We start from the raw sequence: 20,172 nt of genomic DNA on the forward strand, positions 1-20,172 counted from the left end.
TGTGCATTGTATGTTGTTGTACCTGAAAAACACGAGCTGACGTGCCATGTTCGTGGTATAGTTGTGCAGCATTTAATGAAGCCTTTTTAGCTCCTGGTTCTTTGTGCTGACTTCCAAATGTTTAGGTTGGTCCAAGCTTAAGTCGTCAAGGAAATGGAGAGATCTTTTAGGTAGATCCTGAGATCGCCTAAACTTAGCTTGTGTGACCTGATAAGCAGATCGAGCTATCTTGGAATGTTTGAGCTCGCATAGTAAGACTTTAGATCATGATTGATAGGCTGGAGGTGCAGACATGAATCCCTAGAGATTCAGGATTTATATCAATATAAGAATTGTTGCGATTTTGGGGCTGGTTGGCTAGGCTTCCAAAAGCCACGTTTTGGCTTTTGAAGTGCTAAAAACACTTTTAGCACTGGTTGGGTTTCCAATGTGTTGACCCAAGATTTGGCCAACTGACACGGAGTCAGAATATGCTTGATATGAATGAATGTGTAGAGAAGAACGTAATGACAAAAGGTAGTAACAACACGATATTTTTATAGTGGTTCGGCCCCAGGATCTGGTAATAACCTACGTCCACTTAGACTGTTATTGATATGAGAACCAAAGGAGTGATCAAAGAACAAGGGTTCAATGAGTTTCACTAACCTCTCAAGAACAATACAATATCACTAGGAGAATTACTATAGTCTCAAATGATTCAAAAGCCAAAAGTCCCTTCCTTGAGCTATATCTTTCTATTTATAGGCTCAAGGGGGATTACATAAAATCGTTACAGATATTCTTTCTTGAATAATCGGATACTCAGGAGATTGTGTAAGTTAAATTCGGGATTTACAAAGATCTTCTCATTAATGTTGCTTTGTATGCGGAACTATCGACCAGACTGGTCGCAGGTAAGACTAGGCTGCTTACTGCTCCGAACGCGTCTTCTGGTTGATACTCTAGCAGAACTTTCCTAGGTGTCAGCCACGTGTCCAGGGACCACTTGCCACGTCATCAATGCCAATTTTTTGGATAACATTTTCCCCCCAAGTTTATTTATTACGAGAAATAAATAAACTTTTGGACGAACGACTCTTCGGTAACCCCACCTTACGTGTCAGAACCCTTCGTGTGTTCTTGGAAAAAGTAATCTACTTCCGTCTAATCACGTCTTTTCGGTTCCCCAGAAATAATTCGACGGCCATTCCGCTTCCCCATACTTCGAAAAAGGGAAACTGATGATTACACCTTTTTAATGCCACAGACAAACTTATATAATACCTTCGAAATCTTCCTTTCCTTTTTACGCACGCCATTGTATTCACAAGAAACCCTAAAAGCCAGAGCTTTAATCGTCCCCAGAGACCGTTTCTTCTGTACTTCCAAGGCTCAGACCGAGAGTTCCTTGATCTCCGAAGGCCCTTTTTCCATCTCCACGATCATTTTCTTGGTAAGTTTTCGAATCCTTATGCTTCAAATTTTTGTGGTGCATGCTTCTGTATGTTGACTGTATGAGTTTATCTGTTTCTGGTTCGAGATGCTTGTGAGTAGAATGTATTGTAGGCAAAAAAGGGTTACGAGTTAGTTTAATAGTCAGGATCATACTTTTAGGACGTAAGATCGAAGTAAAAATTTGACCTTTATGCTAGTTGGAAAATAGGTTTTTCCCGCCCTAAGGGGAGTTGAAAAAGCTATTTTGAAAAACTTTTTACTTTCACCCTTTGATCCGTCTTTCAAACTGTTCGTATGGAACACTTAGCTTTTTGTTAGAATGCTGTTGTATAAAAGCTTGGCTTTCATACTCGACCAGCGCTATTCTAAAAAGCTTTTAAAAATTCTTTATCCTCACCTCCCCATTCTTCTGTTTGCAGACATTGATGCCAGATTTGTGGGGAGGTGAACGGCCCATCGACGACGACCTTCTCGCCCAGCTGCTCGAGGGTGAAGAACAACCGGCCGTCCGAGTTCACGAGATTCCCTTCTCATGATCTTCTACTAGACCCCGTCCTTCTCATCCTCAAATGGTCCGTTCCAAATCCGTAGGCAAGAAAAGACCTGAGTCTTTAAACAGTCCAAACCTTTGTCCCCAGCCTGATTCGTAGGCTAGGGCTCCCTCGACCAGTGGTCGAGAAAATCCTATTCCTGACCCTAATATCCAAACTAGGGCCGCCCTCGCCATCAGAATCTGCCTGATGTCGAGTGGTATACTTCTCCGACCAGCTCAGTGACCGTGCGGATGGTTGCTAACTACTTCAGGAAATACCCTCTTACAGGGGTTTCCATTATAATTCATGCCGCAGACCAAAGGGCTAACCTCCTTGGGGGCATATACATTGCCTGGTCTCGGTACCACTTAGAGGCGGGGGCTTACCTCCCTCTACATCCTTTTTACGAGGGGGTGGCAAATTATTTCGGTGTCGCCCCCTTCCAAATTACTCCAAACGGATATAGAATGTTGGCCGCACTCTATATCCTGTACAAACTCAAGAAATGGGCAGAACCTACCCCTCACGAGGTCAACTATCTTTTTGACCTTAAATCCAACTCGCAACAATATGGAACGGGTTTCTTCCACTTCTGTCACCAGGAGACCAACCGGACGTTCCTGAGTGACACCACGCATATATCGAACGTGGGGCAGTACAATATGGAGTACTTCCTTACACCGGACATAACCAGCAACAACCTGTCCTTCGCTCGAGGAGGTAATTGCTTGTCTTTGACTGGTCGATACCTTTGATCAAAGAGTTTCCTTTCATTTTTCTCAAATTGCACTTTGTCTTTCAGGCCCATGGTTACGTCCGACCCCAACACCAGACATGGTGTTGAGGTCCAACAGACTGGCCAGGATGACAGACGCAGAAAAGAGCGTCAAGTCCCTGGTCACTGATGAAAACTTGAGGCTGTCTGGCCTCCTGGCTCCTCACCATGAAACAAGAGGGTCCGTGGTAGACGATGCCACTGCCGAGGGGGTTCCCGAGCAGCAACCTCCCGCGTCCCCTCGTCGAAGGAGGCCAACGAGGGTTACAATCATGGAGCCCACGAGTAATCCTTCCGCAGAAAGGCCTTCTGCTCCCCAAGGCAAGGGGAAACAAAAGGATCAGGAGCCAGTTGTGGACCTAGGGGAATCCTCTGATGAAAATGGAAAAGTTATTTTGCTTTTAAGTAGCTTGCCAATTCCCTGTCATTTGTTTGACGGGGAAGGCAACTTTACATATACTCCAAATCTAGGGCCAGAGTTCTTCATGCCAGATAATGAGTGTGTGACTAATAGAGTCAATAGTATACCGACCAGTAGTTGTAGCTCGGGTACTAACTTTGTGACCTTCTTCTTCGTTTTGATCGATAGTCTTCATCTGCTTTTATCTTTACCCATTGCATGTTTTTTCTTGTGTGCAGATATGGCCACTCCCAACGTCTTCGATCTATACAATGCTGAGGAGGAAGAAGAAGTTCCTCAGCTCCGAAGGAATTCGTCGCGGAGACAAACTGGTGAAACAAGCCAGAGACCGGCCAAGAAAGGTCGAACAGAGGACCCTCCCAGGGACGTGCCAGCTGGGCAAACTACTATTCATCCTCCAGCTCCTGCTGAGAAAGAGACTCCTCCCGCTCCAAAGATCCCTCCTCCGGCTCCAAAGAACCCTCCTCCGGCTGCACCCAGCAGGGAACAAGATAGGCGGGAAGAGACCCTTGCGGCCAAACTCTCGAGCCGTGCCGTACGAGTAGCAAAAGACCGCATCGCATACATCGGGAAAAATGACCGTGTCAAGGATGCAATGGTTGAGGCAGAAAACATGACGGTCGACCTGATCCTGAACAGGACCCTGAACGAGATAGCCAGCGTAAGTACTTCTTTAATCCTTTTGGCCTTAGTCTTTTAGTCTTTGCCACAGGTTATAACTCTTATCCTTTGTCTTTAGGCTTTGCTGTCCGCCACCACTGCTCGCACCTGCACCCAGGCCACCATCGAGCAGGCTAGGGCAAAGGCCATTGAGGGGTACTAAGTGAAGGCAGCCGAGGAGCTTTCGGCTGCAGAGGCCAGGCACGCCAAGGAGTTGGAGGCGATGGTCCAACAGAGGGACGCTGCAGTGACAAAGTTGTCGGAGGCTGAAGCTGTGAAGGAAGCCACGATAAAGTCGAGGCAGGATTATCAGGATGCCAGCCGCACCCACCTTCGCGAAATCAGAAGATTGGAAGAGGTTCTCAAACCCAAGGACGAGGCCATCGCCACTCTCGAGGGCAAAGTAAAGCAGTTGAAGCTCGACAACTCCAAAAATCTGGAAAGGTATAAAAGGACGACGCTCCGATGTTTCTACAACTTTTGGAAAGACAATCAGGGAGCCGACTTCAGCTATCTTTCAGAGGATATCAGGGCTGCTGAGCTAGCTCGCTGTGCTACCCAACTGGCCGAAGAGGAGGCAAGAGCGAGGATCCCTGCTTCCCCAAGCTTGGCTGGTGCTGAAGAAGAAGGGGCTGTTGAGGATGCTGTTAACCAGAATACTGCTAATGACCCTCCGGCCCCAAATGCCTCTTGAGCCTTTCCATTATTTTTTCTTTCTTTTTGATTACACGACCCACGGGTCGTGATGTAAAGACAATATTTTTATTTTAAACTTTGCTGCACGGGCAGTAAATCTTTTTCTTTTATTTGAACAATTACATCCAAGCAGTGATGCTTGCGGTGTAAAAGGTTGCATGATGTTATAACATTTTGATTTATTATAACATTTGTTCGTATGACCGAACTTAGCATAGTACTTTGGCATGATTTAACAAAATATAAATTTTGAAAAATACTCTAAGTACCTTAGCATGCTTTCACTCATTTTGTTCATGTGTTTACATACCTCATGGTATGCTTTGCTATCGATGTGCCTTATATGCCCCCCAAGTGATCGAGGAGCTTTAGGTCCTTGGTCACTTGCCTTGACCATGACCTGTTCGAACATTCCTGTTCGTGTGCAAAAATAATACTTGTAATACAGCAAAACAACACACGTAATGAACAAATACTTGCAAATATAAATTCACAATGGTTGGCAAGAATGACTGGCTGCGCACAGTCCCTTATAATCTCGTATTAAAAATGGACTAAACATGTCTTTACGAGTGATTCTGAAATAGAATCTTACATATACGAGTGATTAGCCATATAGCGTGGCTAACCCTCTTTGCTAAACTTGTAAAAAGAAAAATTAATACAAGCCAGTCCTTTAAAATAGACTGTTCATTGATAATACTTGCGTAGGTGTTCTCCATTCCAATAGCGTGGAACGAGATCTCCGTTTAAGCGTGCAAGTTTGTAGGTGCCCGGATGAAGGACTTCTTCAATTTGGTAAGGCCCTTCCCAATTAGATCCAAGCACTCCAGCAGTAGGGTCGCGGGTATTTAAGAAAACTCGTCATAGCACCAAGTCTCCGACGTTGAATTTTCTTTCTTTAACTTTGGAGTTAAATTACCGGGCGACTTTTTGTTGGTATGCAGCAACTCGGAGTTGGGCCTTCTCCCGTATCTCATCAATCGAGTCTAGGGATTCCATCATTAGTTGGCTGTTCTCGTCCTGGTCGTATGTTAGACGTCGATGTGAGGGGGGATCTAATTCGACATGCAACATCACCTCATATCCGTAGGCCAAGGAAAATGGGGTATGTCCTGTTGCTGTTCGGTGAGACGTTCTATACGACCAAAGGACTTCAGGCAACTGCTCTGGCCACGCTCCCTTAGCTTCTTCGAGTCTCTTCTTCAAGGTGTCTTTAAGAGTTTTATTCACGGCTTTGACCTGCCCATTCGCCTGGGGGTGTGCAACTGAAGAAAAGCTTTTAATGACTCCATGTCTTTCGCAGAAATCGGTGAATAAGTCGCTGTCGAATTGAGTCCCGTTGTCTGAAACTATCTTTCTAGGCAAACCATATCGACAGACAATGTTTTTGATAATGAAGTCAAGGACTTTCTTGGTCGTGATGGTAGCGAGTGGTTCAGCTTCAGCCCATTTGGTGAAGTAATCGACTGCTACGACTGCGTACTTTACTCCGCCTTTCCCTGTAGGTAGGGATCCAATCAAATCTATTCCCCATACTGCAAAAGGCCACGGACTTTGCATCTATTTTAATTCGTTTGGAGCTGCTCGTGGAATCTTGGAGAATCTTTGACATTTATCGCATCTTCGTACAAACTCCATCGAATCCTCGTTCATAGTTGGCGAGAAGTAGCCTTGCCTTAGAATCTTCTTTGCCAAACTCTACCCCCCAGCGTGATCCCCACAGAAGCCTTCATGCACCTCCTTCATGAGTTCCTTAGCTTTTTCTGGTGTAACGCACCTGAGTAGTGGCATTGAATATCCTCTTTGGTACATAACACCATCGACCACTATGTACCTAGCGGCTCGCCTTTGTAGAGTTCTGGCTTTGTTCCTATCTGTTGGCAGCGTACCATTTGTCAGATACTCCAAATAAGGTGCCATCCATGTGTCTTCCATCCGTATCTCTATACTGGATTCGATTGTTTGAATGCTTGGCTCACCTAGTCTCTCTACTGGCACGATGTTCAAAGTGTCAGCATCCTTCGCGCTCGCGAGTTTGGCTAAGGCATCTGCGTTCGAATTCTGATCTTGCGGGATTTGCTGGAGGGTGTACTTCGTGAACTGGGATAGCAGATCTTTTGATTTATTTAAGTAGGCCACCATTTTCAAGCCTCGCGCTTGATATTCTCCCAGGATCTGGTTCACCACCAGCTGTGAATCACTGTAGATATCAAGCATCTTTATGCTCATATCCTTTGCCATTCTCAAACCAGCGAGGAGTGCTTCATATTCCACTTCATTATTTGACACGGTAAATTCGAACTTGATGGCGTAGTTAAATCGATGCCCTTCCGGCGTTATCAATATCACTCCCGCTCCAACGTGGGATTCGTTGGATGAACCATCCGTGAATAGCTTCCACGAAGGAGCTTTGTCTTGAGGCTCGGGCGCTTCAGGATGTTCGTACTGCTCGTTGTCTGGGAGTTCGGTAAACTCCGCAATAAGGTCGGCCAAGACTTGTCCCTTGACTGCTACTCGTGATGAATAGGTTATATCGAACTGCCCCAGTTCGACTGCCCATTTTAATAATCGTCCAGCCGCTTCTGGTTTTTGGAGGACTTGCCGAAGGGGCTGGTCAGTTAGAACTGTAATAGGATGGGCTTGAAAATAGGGGCGTAGCTTCCTAGAGGCCAGGATCAAGAAGTATGCTAACCTCTCAATTGGTGGATATCTCAATTCTACCCCAATCAGTCTCTTGCTGACATAGTAGACTGCTTTTTGTATACCTTCTTCCTCTCGCACTAGTACCGCGCTAGCAGGAACTTCAGTAATCACCAGGTAAATAAACAAAGTTTCTCCTTCAATTGGCTTTGATAAGATGGGAGGTTGTGCCATGTGGGATTTCAAGGCCTGGAATGCTTGCTCGCAGTCTCCTGTCCATTCAAACTTCTTATTTCCTCTAAGTAGATTGAAAAAAGGGACACATTTGTCTGTTGATTTTGAAATGAATCTACTTAGGGCTGCGATTCTTTCGGTTAAACTTTGTACATCTTTGATCCTTTCTGGCGACTTCATGTCGATCAGGGCTTTTATCTTGTCGGGGTTGGCCTCGATTCCTCTTGAATTCACAATAAACCCCAAAAACTTCCCTGATCCAACTCCGAAGGAACATTTGAGGGGATTTAACTTCATCTGGTATTTGTTCAATACACTAAAGCACTCTTGCAAATCCCTCACATGTCCTTCTGCCTTCTTTGACTTTACCAGCATGTCGTCCACGTATACCTCCATGTTTACTCCGATCAGCTCCTTAAACATGTCGTTGACTAGTCGTTGGTAAGTCGCACCTGCGTTTTTCAGTCCGAAGGGCATTACTTTGTAACAGTATAAGCCCGTATCGATCCGAAAGCTGGTGTGATCCTCGTCAGGGGGGTGCATGCTAATCTGGTTGTAGCCTGAATATGCATCCATGAACGAGAGGATCTCGTGTCCTGCAGTTGCATCGACCAGCTGGTCGATTCTTGGGAGTGGGAAGCAGTCTTTTGGGCAGGCTTTATTGAGGTCCGTAAGATCCACGCAGGTCCGCCATTTGCCATTAGGCTTGGGAACCAGCACTGGATTTGAGACCCACGATGGGTAAAATGCCACCCTGATGAACCCATTCTCCTTTAGTCTTTCAACTTCTTCTTTTAAGGCTCTTGATCTATCTTTATCGAGCAACCTTCTCTTTTGTTGCACGGGTGGGAAGGTCTTGTCTATATTCAGGACATGGCTGATAACTGCGGGATTTATCCCAGCCATGTCTTTATGCGACCAAGCGAAAACCTCCTGGTTCTTTCGCAAAAATTCCACCAGTGCGTTCTTCGTGGTAGGCTCTAAGTTTTTCCCAACCTTTACGACTCTGGTCGGGTCTTCTTTGTTGAGTTGGACCTCCTCCAGGTCCTCGACGGGTCGAACATTCTCTTCAAAGTCCCCAAAGAGAGGATCCAAATCTCTATCCTCACTTTGGGCAACACCCTATTTGGTGACTTCATCACCGGATTGGGCTTGTGTATCAACTACCATCTGCAACCTATCTGAGGTAGCGATCTTCGACGTTCCACTCTTCGCCTTTGTGATTGAGGCGTTGTAGCACTCCTTGGCTTCCCTTTGGTTTCCCAACACGCGACCTACCCCCGCGTCTGTTGGGAACTTCATGGCCAAGTGCCACATAGAGATGATGGCCCGCAGATCAACCATTATGGGTCTTCCAATAACGACATTGTACGCCGAAGGACAATCGACCACTACAAAAGTGGTGAGTAATGTCCTTGTTGCAGGCGTTGTACCCGTCGTTACTAAGAGTTTGATCAATCCGGCGGGGGCGAGTCCTTCTCCAGAGAAGTCGTATATCGTTTGGTTGCAGGGCTCCAAGTCCTTAACGGACAATTTCATGCGTTCCAGCGTAGATTTATACAGGATATTCACTAAACTTCCTGTATCGACCAGTACTCTCTTCACCATCATGTTGGCCATCTGGATGTCCACGACCAGCGGATCGGAATGTGGGAACCTGACGTGTTGGGCATCGCCATCAGAGAAGGTTATCTCACCCTCCTCTGACCGTGCCTTTTTTGGTGCACGGTCCTCCACAGTCATCATCTCGATGTCCTGGTCGTGGCGCAGAGTCCGAGCATATCGTTCCCTGGCCTTTCCGCTACTTCCCGCGAGGTGTGGGCCTCCACAGATGGTTAAGAGTGTTCCAGTCACGGGGGTAGGCTGCAAAGGTGGCGAGCGTTGGCGTGCGGACGCTTGCTCGTTGCTACCCAGAGCTTCTCATTGGGAATTTCCCGAGGCCCGTACGTATCTTCTCAAGTGTCCTTGTCTAATAAGGAACTCGATTTCGTCTTTCAACTGGTTGCATTCATTGGTGTCATGTCCGTAGTCGTTATCATAACGACAGAACTTGGTAGTGTCTCTCTTCGAAATATCCTTCCGAATGGGGCCAGGTTTTTTGTAAGGCACACTAGAACTTGTGGCCTGATAAACCTCTCCCCAAGACTCAACGAGGGCAGTTTAGTTAGTGAACCGAGGTTCATAACGATTACCCTTGGCTGGTTTGTTGTCGGAGGTGGAAGGCTAGTTATACGGCCGTTTTCCACTGTTCTTGCCATTGCCGTTGCCGTTCCCGTTGCCTTTACCGTTGCCATTAGGTTTGGACCCATTGGCAGCTTTGGCGGGTTCGGAAGCCTTCTTACCCCTGTCTGAGGGCTTCCCGTCATCAGCAATGGCTTCTTCGAGCTTGATGTAGCGATCAGCTCGGTCGAAAAATTCTTGGGAAGTTCTCACTCCTTCCTTTCGGAGACATTTCCAGAGGGAAGAACGACGTTTTACCCCTGCGGTAATGGCCATCATTTTGCCTTCGTCCCCCACCGTTTTTGCTCTAGCCGCCGCTCGCATAAAGCGCTGGATGTAGTCCTTTAATGACTCCCCATCCTGCTGACGGATTTCGACCAGCTGGTTTGCTTCGGTTGGATGCACACGACCTGCATAGAACTGTCCGTAAAACTCCCTTACGAACATTTCCCAGGAAACTATGCTTGCAGGAGGGAACTTAAAAAACCATTCCTGCGCAGCTTCAGAAAGTGTTGCAGGGAAGATCCTGCACCGAGCGTCTTCGGACACTTTCTGAATGTCCATTTGAATTTCAAACTTATTGACATGAGACACTGGGTCTCCATACCCGTCAAAGTTTGGGAGTGTAGGCATTTTGAACTTGCTTGGAGTTTCGACATTAGCTATCCTCTGTACGAAAGGAGTGCCTTTCCTCCTATCGTCGAAGTAAGATGTCCTTCCCCCGACCAGCTGTTGCACTGCCTGGTTGAGGGCGTCTATATGGGCCTGTACAGTGACAGGAATCGCTGCGGCCTCTGTTGCCGGGGGGACATTCTCGCCATGCCATTCGCGGCGATCGTTGAGTACGTCACGCAAATCCTCATCTCTTCTCCGCTGCTCGCTACCCCGGAGCCTGTTGAAGACATTATTTTGTTTGGGCTGCCCCCCGGCATCCCATCTATTGGGTTGGTCATCTTGAGGTACCTGGCTCCTGCCTTTACCTCTTTCTTCATTCCTTCGGCTAGCGTTCCCCTTGCCTGAGTCAGCCTCATTATATCTGTGGCCATCTCTAAACCTCGACTGGCTATGGGATCGACTGTTCCCTCGGTTTCCATTCCTGGCTGAAACGTCCTGAGCGTTAGAGGGTGGCCTGCGCTGGTCGTGGTGTCCCCGGGCACCATCGTACCGTGGGGGACCTCGGACCGCAGAGCCTAACTCTGAGTCCCTCCTGTTACCAGGGGAATATTGACCTCTGTTCGGTAGGTTTTGCTCATCACCCCTACGACGTCTTGGACTGCGAGGCTGATGCTCGGCCCTATTCTGCCTTTGTTGCGGGGGATTGCCGCGACCAGCCTGGGATGGTGGTTGCGCCTCAGGGTCCAGCGGGACGTCGTCATGGGGCGCTTGAGGCTGCTCGGGCCTTTGTGGACTTGAAGGCTGGATCGGTGGACTTGGATTAGGACCCCTCTGGGGTGGCCCATTGCCAGGTTGGTCAGGTTGCGACACAGGTGCGGCCTGATTCCTTGCCAGCTGCAAGGCCGCCTCAAGGGCTTCCATGGCTTCACTCTGGCGGCTGTCCATCTCCGCCTGCCTTTCGCTTAGTTCCGCGCGTTGCCTTTCAATCTCCTGCTGCTGCCGTGCCACAACTCCGGCAGCAGTCTCCTGACTGGCTCTCAGATTAGCTAGCTCTTCCTGCAACGCGCCCAGGGTACTCTTCAGCGTTGCATCATCCATTTCTTCCTCCTCAAAGTCCAGATGTGGCTCATCCTCTGCCACGCTTGCAGGGGGAGGAGGAGGTGGATTTGATGGCGCAGCAGCGACCGCCTGTCATCAATACTCTAGCAGAGTACCCTGCTTACTGCTCCGAATGCGTCTTCTGGTCGATACTCTAGCAGAACTTTCCCAGGTGTCAGCCACGTGTCCAGGGACCACTTGCCACGTCATCAATGCCAATTTTTTGGATAACACAATGCACTTTGACTTTGAGCTCTAAAGAGTGATTTTAGAAGAAGCTAGTCCCATCAACTTTTGGGGTACTACTACAATAATAGGCTTTACCTTCGGTTTTTATATATAGAATTGTTGAGAAATACATAAAAAGTGAAGTTAAAGCTTTTAACGGACTTTTAACTTCACTTTTTGGTTTGGCACTCAAAGGAATTAACCTATTACTTCGGTTTTATTAAAGATAAGTAGAACAGAGCTTTTAACTTAGCTTTTTTCTTTTTTTTTTTTAAAACCGAAGTTAAAAGGTACCATTTAACTTCGGTTTTTTTAAAAAAACGAAGTTGAAAGGTACCCTTTAACTTCGGCCATTTCTTAATAGCCGAAGTTAAAGGGTACCTTTCAACTTCGGTTTTTTAAAAATAAACCGAAGTTAAAGGTCTTTAAAACCCTTTTCCACCTGCACGTCTCCTCATTCTGAAATGCAAACAAACCCGAAAACCCCCATTACCACCGTGAGAGAGAAAAGAGTTTCACCTATTTTCCATCATTCTTTTTGTTTTCTTCCAATTTCTTCCATCATTTTTGCTAAAAATACTCATCTTGATCATAGAAAACTGATTATACTTAGTTTTTAGTGGAAAAAGTTGTTCATTTTATAATGGGTATGGTTGGTGGTAAAAAATACCCATTGTTTTGGGTTTTTGAATGGATTTTCAACATCCAAACACGTTTTTGAGCTTTGAAATAGGTATGGATCATTAAATATTTGTTCGCATGATTTTTTTACATTTTTTTGCTTATTATTTCAGATTTATTATATTTTTGATAATGTATAGGTTCTTAAGGGTGATAATCTTGATTTGGAGTTGCATTTGACTATTTAAAAAGGTATGAATCTTCCAACTATGTGTTTATTATAATTTTCTTTATTAATCCGAATTTAATATTATTATATTAATAAATTGATAATTTTTTGTTATTTTATAAAATATTATTATTTATAATAACTATTTGGTGTATTAATCAAGTAAATATTTTCTTGTTGAAAAAAAAACAAATTAATATGTTGTTGTTATAAAAAAAATCAAGTTAATATTTTGTTCAGAGAGTCATTTGTATAAATATTTTTTAATGTTAAGTTTGTATTAAATTAAATATTAAATATGTCTGGTACTAGTTATATTTAAACTCAATAATTTAATACTTTATTTTTGTTTAAACTTTTTAGGATGATTATTATTTTGGCGGTATTTTGGTTTTGAATTGGCAGTTACTAACTTAAAGATTAAATTGAAGGTGAGTAAGTATTTTAGTTTTATTTATTACTATTGCATATATTTATAGAATTATAGTTAATTTATATTGAATTTAGTAGAAATTAAGTTTAAGAACTAGTGAAGTAGGTTCTGGAAAATTTGTATGTTGTAGTGGTATAAAGATTGAATTATGCATGTTGATTGTTGTTTTTCTTTGTATTGAATTAATAGGTACTTATGAAATTGGGATATGTTGTAGAAACATAGGAAACTCTGCCCAAATTTTTAGGATTTATTAATTGAACATGTTTTTAACTATGTTGTATTTATTCATAGAGTTGTAATTTAAACTTTTTAGGTTTGGCGGTAGGTTTTGAGTAGGATATCGAGAATTTGTGTGCTGCGGTGATAACCATAAATCCCTAGTTTGAAGTAACATTATCATGTCTCTTGACTAGATAATGTTACTTTGAACTACGAGGCTTATGGATACCGTCAAAATTCAAGGCAAACATTCAAGATGGAAAATGGATTAACATGAGTTCTATTGTAATTGGAGACTAAGCTTTGCTCCAATTTTTTATAAACTTGACATGATTATGCTATTCTGCTCTATGAACTGTTGCAAATTTTAGTTGTAAATTGAATGTCAATAGGTTTGGGTAGTCTTATTTATATGGAAAATTTTGCTAAGTTTTTTAAAAAAATATTTAATACGTAAGAAATTTCAATATTTCAAATAATTACTTAGGTGAACTTCACATGTTTAGTTGTATGAACACTTTAGATATTTATGTGGTACTTAGCTTTTATTTCTGTATGAATGTATATATATATATACATTAAGTCTATATAGTTGTGAATTTATTTTATTTTAAGTTTATTGGAATGTTCAAATATATTTATTAATATTACAATAATTGAAAATTAGAATTAAAAAAATAATTATGAAAATATTTTATAAAAAACCAATATAATAATAAAAATGATATAAATTTTTTTTTTTAGGAAAAAATACATTTAACTTCAGTTATTACAGTTATTAGGTAATAACTGAAGTTAAAGTGTACCATTTAACTTCAGTTATTATATTAAAATCGAATTTCGGTTATTATGTAAAAACCGAAATTAAAGGGTTTTAACTTCGATTTTTAAATAATAACCGAAGTTAAATGCTACCCTTTAACTTCGATTTTTACATAATAACTGAAGTTAAATGGTACCCTTTAACTTTAGTTTTGAAATAATTTTAACTTCGCTCGGATTAACTTCGGTTAATATCTCCACGAGATCTGAAGAATAACAAGTGAAAAAATCGAAGTTAAAGCCTATTTTTGTAGTTGTTGGGGAAGTACTTTTTGAGAAGCTAAAAGTTAAAGCAAAAGGCCAACCAACTGGACCCTTTGTATAGTAAATGTAATCAATCAGGTAATTGATGTAATCAATGTAATAAAGGGTGGTTGCCCACTTTTGTAAGTTACCGAAACTTTTCTATTTTCCCCTATAACTAGAGAGGGAATGGACATGAGAAGGGACGAAAACTTTTGTATACCAAAAATCTGGAGAAATTTTATCAAACGATTCCTTGAGAAAATACAGAAATAACATTGACTCATAGACTATGTGGATTTATCCACTAAATTATGTAAAAAAGTGTGTGTTTTTATTATTTATGGTTTATAGCAAGCTTAATCTCTCTTTCTAATTTCTTAATTCTCAGTTTACGAAAAACCGCACCAATAGTTTGGTGCTTTCATTGAGAGAAAAATTAGGCTTGAATTTTTTATCCAAAGTTTTGAAGAAATGGTGATGGTAACTAGAGGATCAATACGTGAGGATGAGTCAGCCCTGCTTGCTGACCAAAGGGACTATCAGCTACCAATCCGAATTGGAGAGGGCACTTCTCGACGTGCTAGAAAACATCCCTGTAATAATGTTGGAAACAACCAGGATACAAGCAGCTCGTCGATGCGTCCTATGAGAGAAGCATGCGTATCCTTGTATTATGTGGGACTGGTTGAATAGGAAAATGCTGAGCTTGAGGACCAACAGGCCCACGCTAATAGGCGTATTGATGAGACTATGTCTTGATTACCCTTGTAGCTAACCTAAATGTTGGGAAGAGAGCTAGAGACTCTCAAAGGACCAGGTCGCATAGATGTAACTGTGCAAATATTAGTCGCTCGGATAGAACAGCTACTCTTAGCTTCATACCTTCGGGACAAACCCCCAAGAATGAGCAACTTTCTCAATGAGCTAAAACCAATGTTATGTGAGCAAAAAGAGATGGGATTCCCCTGAAGCCACTAGCGCAAGTCTCATCCAATAATCAAAATCGACAGGAAAGTCCACTAGCAGAAAAATAGAATGTGGTGGATGAAAGGAGACCTCAGACTGTACGTCCAAGTGGTCGATTAGCAACTTCCTTTATATGGTATCCTCCATCATCCACTCATCATTCGTCACCTCCCTGAGCTTTGACTCCCTTAAATCGAGCTCGGAAAAACTCTGCTCAGAGAGAAGTCACACATGTTACTCGATCTTTTGACATTGGGATCAGAGTCCAGATCAGCAACCAACATCACCGACCATAAAAGAGGGTAGTGAGCTTTGCTAAAATGAGCTATTGGATGGAAATTTGTCATGAGAACAGGATGGAAAGTATTCATAACACTTTATCTTGGAGGCAAAAAAACCCGACCTAAGAAATCATCACTTGAATTCTGCTCATAGTATTCGTAGTAACTATCAACCTCACCTGCGTGAGCACCTTAACTCACACTGAAGGAAACATAGTCGAGATTGCGAGCTGAGTTATATTCAGCCAAGGGATGACCCTACTATCAGGCACGAAGATAGGAGTGTCCCAAATAATCGAGCTCATATTTGGAGGGACAATAACATGGATAATGTGTAGCTAGTGAGCTAATAATTAGCTCCCCCATCAACTCGACAGTATGGGTTCCAACCCAGTAATAACTCGTGTTCATAGAAGAGCAAATGAGACTCTTTCTGGCAGAAAAAAAGAAGGATGATTATAATTCTAATGAAGATCTCGAGCCCTTTGCACCCCATATTGTTGCAGCTTCTTACCCACCTGGGTTTAAGATGCCCCACATGGCGACGTATGATGGGACCCCTAACCCATCTAACCACATTAGGGCATTTAACACTCTGATGCGAGCTCATAATGTGGGTATCGATCTTCTATGTGTTCTATTCCCAACCACATTAATATTTGCTGCAAAAATGTGGTTGACAAGTTTCAAAGACTCGATCACCTCTTGGAGTTAGCTATCCTCGAATTTCAAGAAACAATTCTGAGCTAAGATAGAAAGAACTTGTACTGTTTGGTCTACATCATCAAGAAAATCAATAGATAAGTGTAGTGGCCAAAAATTGCACCAGGCCCAAATCAATTATGCCATCGGCCCAATCAGAAACTATAGCCCATTAAACACTAAAGAGACCATCAAGTTAAGTTCGTAAGAAACTACTCTAAACAACCAGGCCCAGTCTTTTCCACAAACAAACCTTAGCCCACTCATCAAGAGTAGAGTTGGACTCTGACTACTCTGTAAGCCCAAAAAGCTTTATAGCAACAAAACAAGTCAAAAATGTGGGCAGGGGAGTTGGGTCAATCTATAACTCACTCAAGAGAATAGGTCTTCCTCCTTTTCAGGAGGAAGATCGCTTCTCACACTCACTCCTCAGTGGCTAAGAAACAGATTATTGAAAACTCTATAAAAGCAAGTTTTTGGACCTGAAAGGGAAAAGACATTTTTTAATTCAAAAACTCAATCTCTCTTGAATACTGTCAGACCGATCACTTAGATCATCCCTCACCACCACTTTATGGTGGATTTATTCACTTGTTGTTTACTTTTTTTTTTTTACATTTTCTTTAATCTATACTTGAATTGCTTACTGACTTGACCATCGGAGTCCCTTCGGCTGGCACCACCCCGGTGTCCCAAGGCTTTTACGGTCTTTCTTCCTTTGTTCTACAGGCTGTCAGTGCCCGCGATCCATCCTTTCCGATCATTGTAGATTTTAGCCTCTACAATTTGGCGCCCACCGTGGGGCCCTGACAGACTGAATCAGGAGCAAAGGATGCACATCCATCGCCATGGAAAACTTGGAAGAAGGAGAGATCAAAGTCCAAGCTCAGCTAGCTGCCCTGATGGCCCAGATGAGAGATACTAATGAAAGCCTTAGAATGGTGCAGCAAGAGAACATAACATTCAGGGAGGAGAATGCCTTATTGAAGTCAAAAATGGAGATGTTGGAATTTGCTCAACGCAGCGCAGCTAAATCCCAGATAAGGTTCCGCACTCCAATTCCACCCATGCAACCGTTCGATACTACCGCAGGAGCGGCGTCCATCCAAGCCTCAGGCCAACAATCGACGGTCACAGAAAGACCACAAGATCATACAACAGGCCAACAGTCGACCCCAACAACTAATGGAACTGGTGGATTAATTCCAGGGGGATCAACCCAAACCCATGGACCTTCGTCGGTTGTCAATAATCCTATGGCAAACGAACAAGTGCCACCTGCTCCAATAGGAGACAACCCAGTGTCGAGTACTCCAGGGGGCCCACCTAGGACCTTTGATCCAACCCTTCCAACTACTCTACCATCTAACATTTCTATTGTTCCATCTGGAGGACGGAGCACTACGTTAACACACGAAGAGATGATTGAGTAGATGGTGGCAAAGAAGCTTGAAGGCATGGAAGCCATGATCCATAGGATCCCAGAGGTCCCAACGCCAATCTGGAAGAGCTTACCTAGTAGCTTTGCAGACTCTCCATTCGTGGATGCCATAGCACTCATGCAGATGCCAAAAAAGTTCGTCTTCCCACTAATGAAGATGTACGATGGAACGACAGATCCAAATGATCACATAGCAAGCTACAAGCAACGAACGTTCACAGCCGCCATCCCTCGTGAGCTACGCGAGGCTTGTATGTGTAAGGGGTTCGGATCCAGTTTGGTAGGGCTAGCCCTCCAATGGTATACGAACCTACCTAATAACTCTATCTCTTCATTTGCTCAATTAACTAACATATTTGTAGAGCAATTTGCTAGTAGCAGGAAGCTGGAGAAGTTATCTGATGATCTTTATAGGATCAAACAAAGGAGGGGCGAGTCACTTAGAGACTACGTTGCTAGGTTCAATACAGAGAAAGTATACATCACGTCATGCAATGTTGATACAGCGATTACAGCCTTTCAGAAAGGACTAATGGTAGATTCAGACCTTTATAAAGAACTAACCAAGTATCCTTGCAGGACCATGGAAAACGTGCTAGCCAAAGCTTGGGCTCAAATCAAATGGGAAGAAGATGAATCAAACTGACCTACATATTCACCCTACCCAAATACAAGAGAAAGCAGAAGCACAAGGAGAATAGAACACAAATATAGCCCATACCGCGAATTGCACCCAACTACCAGAACCAGCAGACCAGGAAGGGAGCCCAGGCACACACTACCATCCACAAGACCAAGAGAACAAGAGAAAACACCCATCCCATAGTATAATCTAAATATAGACCCAGTGGAGATCGTAGCAGTAATGAAAGGGATAGGAAACAAAGTCAAGTGGCCTGGAAAGATAAAAAAGCCAGCTGATAAATGAGATACCACAAAGTGGTGCGAATTCCACAATGATCATGGCCATACGACAGTAGAATGCATCGCTCTACGATTTGAGGTCGTAAGACTTCTCCGTCGAGGTCAACTCAGAGACTTTTTGTTAGATAAAGGAAAAATCACCATGACCGAGGGAGATATAAGACCAACCACTTCCTAGAGCCACCCCAACACACACGGACATGCAATGTAATATCTAGAGGATCAGAAGTGAGTGGAGTGACATACTCAGCTGCCAAGAGACATGCAAGGGAAGTCTCAGGGATGGACGGAAGACCAAAGAGGCCACCAACAAACTATACTGGACAGACCATAAGCTTCGTCAATGATGAAGCCTGAGATTTGCTTAATCCTCATCATGAAGCTTTAGTCATTTCACTATATATTTCAAACTGCTTAACTAAACGAATATTGATTGACAATGGAAGTTCAGCTAACATCTTATTTTTACATGAACTCAGGGGGATGGGGATTGATGAATCTACCGTCATCCGTAAGTCAACCGTACTTGTGGGATTCAACGGTGAGCAAAAGCATTCTATTGATGAAGTGACATTGTATGTGTATGCCGAAGGAGTCAATCTCCAAACCAGATTTTTGGAAGTTGACTCACCCTCAGCCTACAACGCCATCCTTGGCCGTCCTTGGATTCACGCAATGAAAGCAGTCCCATCTACATACCATCAGGTCATCCGTTTTCCAACTAAGTGGGGAGTGAAGGAGATCTGTGGAGCACAAAATATGGCTCGAGATTGTTATCAGACTACATTGAAAGACAAACAAGCCTCAGCATAGCAACTACAACACACTACATTATCGAGTGCACCTGTAGAGCCTGAGATGGAGGATCTCAATGATGTGAGCATCAGTGAAGACTTCCCGGAGCATACCATCAAAATAGGATCAAAGTTGACACCTGAGTTTCATGCTCGACTCATCGAGTTCCTGAAAAAGCACCATAACTGTTTCGCATGGTCTCACGAGGACATGACAGGTATTGACCCTAATATAATTGTTCATAAGTTGCAGGTAGACCCAAAATATCCTCCAATCAAGCAAAAAAGGAGGAAGTTTGCTCCAGAACGCAACAAAGTAATCAATGAAGAGATCCAAAAGTTGATCGACATAGGGTCTGTTCGAGAAGTCGAATATCCTGACCGGCTAGCTAATGTTGTTGTGGTAAGAAGAAGAATGGTAAGTGGCGAGTTTGTATTGATTTTACAGATCTAAACAAGGCATGCCCCAAAGATTCATTCCCATTGCCACACATAGATATGATGGTGGATGCAACAGCTGGACATGAGCTACTCAGCTTCATGGATGCCTTCTCAGGACACAACCAAATACTCATGCATCTGGAAGATCAAGAAAAGACAGCATCCATTACCGAACGAGGGACGTTCTGCTACAAAGTCATGCCCTTCGGACTCAAGAACGCGGGGGCAACATACCAAAGGCTAGTTAATCGGATGTTCGCAAAGATGCTAGGAAACTCGATGGAGGTCTACATAGATGATATGGTAGTCAAGTCGTTGGTTTCCCAAGACCACCTTGACCATCTCCAACAAGCGTTTAAGGTACTTGAAAAATATAACATGAAATTAAATCCCGCCAAATGTTCTTTTGCTGTATCATCAGGGAAATTCTTAGGCTACATGGTGACCAAGCGCGGAATAGAAGCAAATCTAGAGCAAATAAGGTCAATCC

This window comes from Humulus lupulus, chromosome 5 (assembly GCF_963169125.1).
Source record: "Humulus lupulus chromosome 5, drHumLupu1.1, whole genome shotgun sequence".
Classification (NCBI taxonomy): domain Eukaryota; kingdom Viridiplantae; phylum Streptophyta; class Magnoliopsida; order Rosales; family Cannabaceae; genus Humulus; species Humulus lupulus.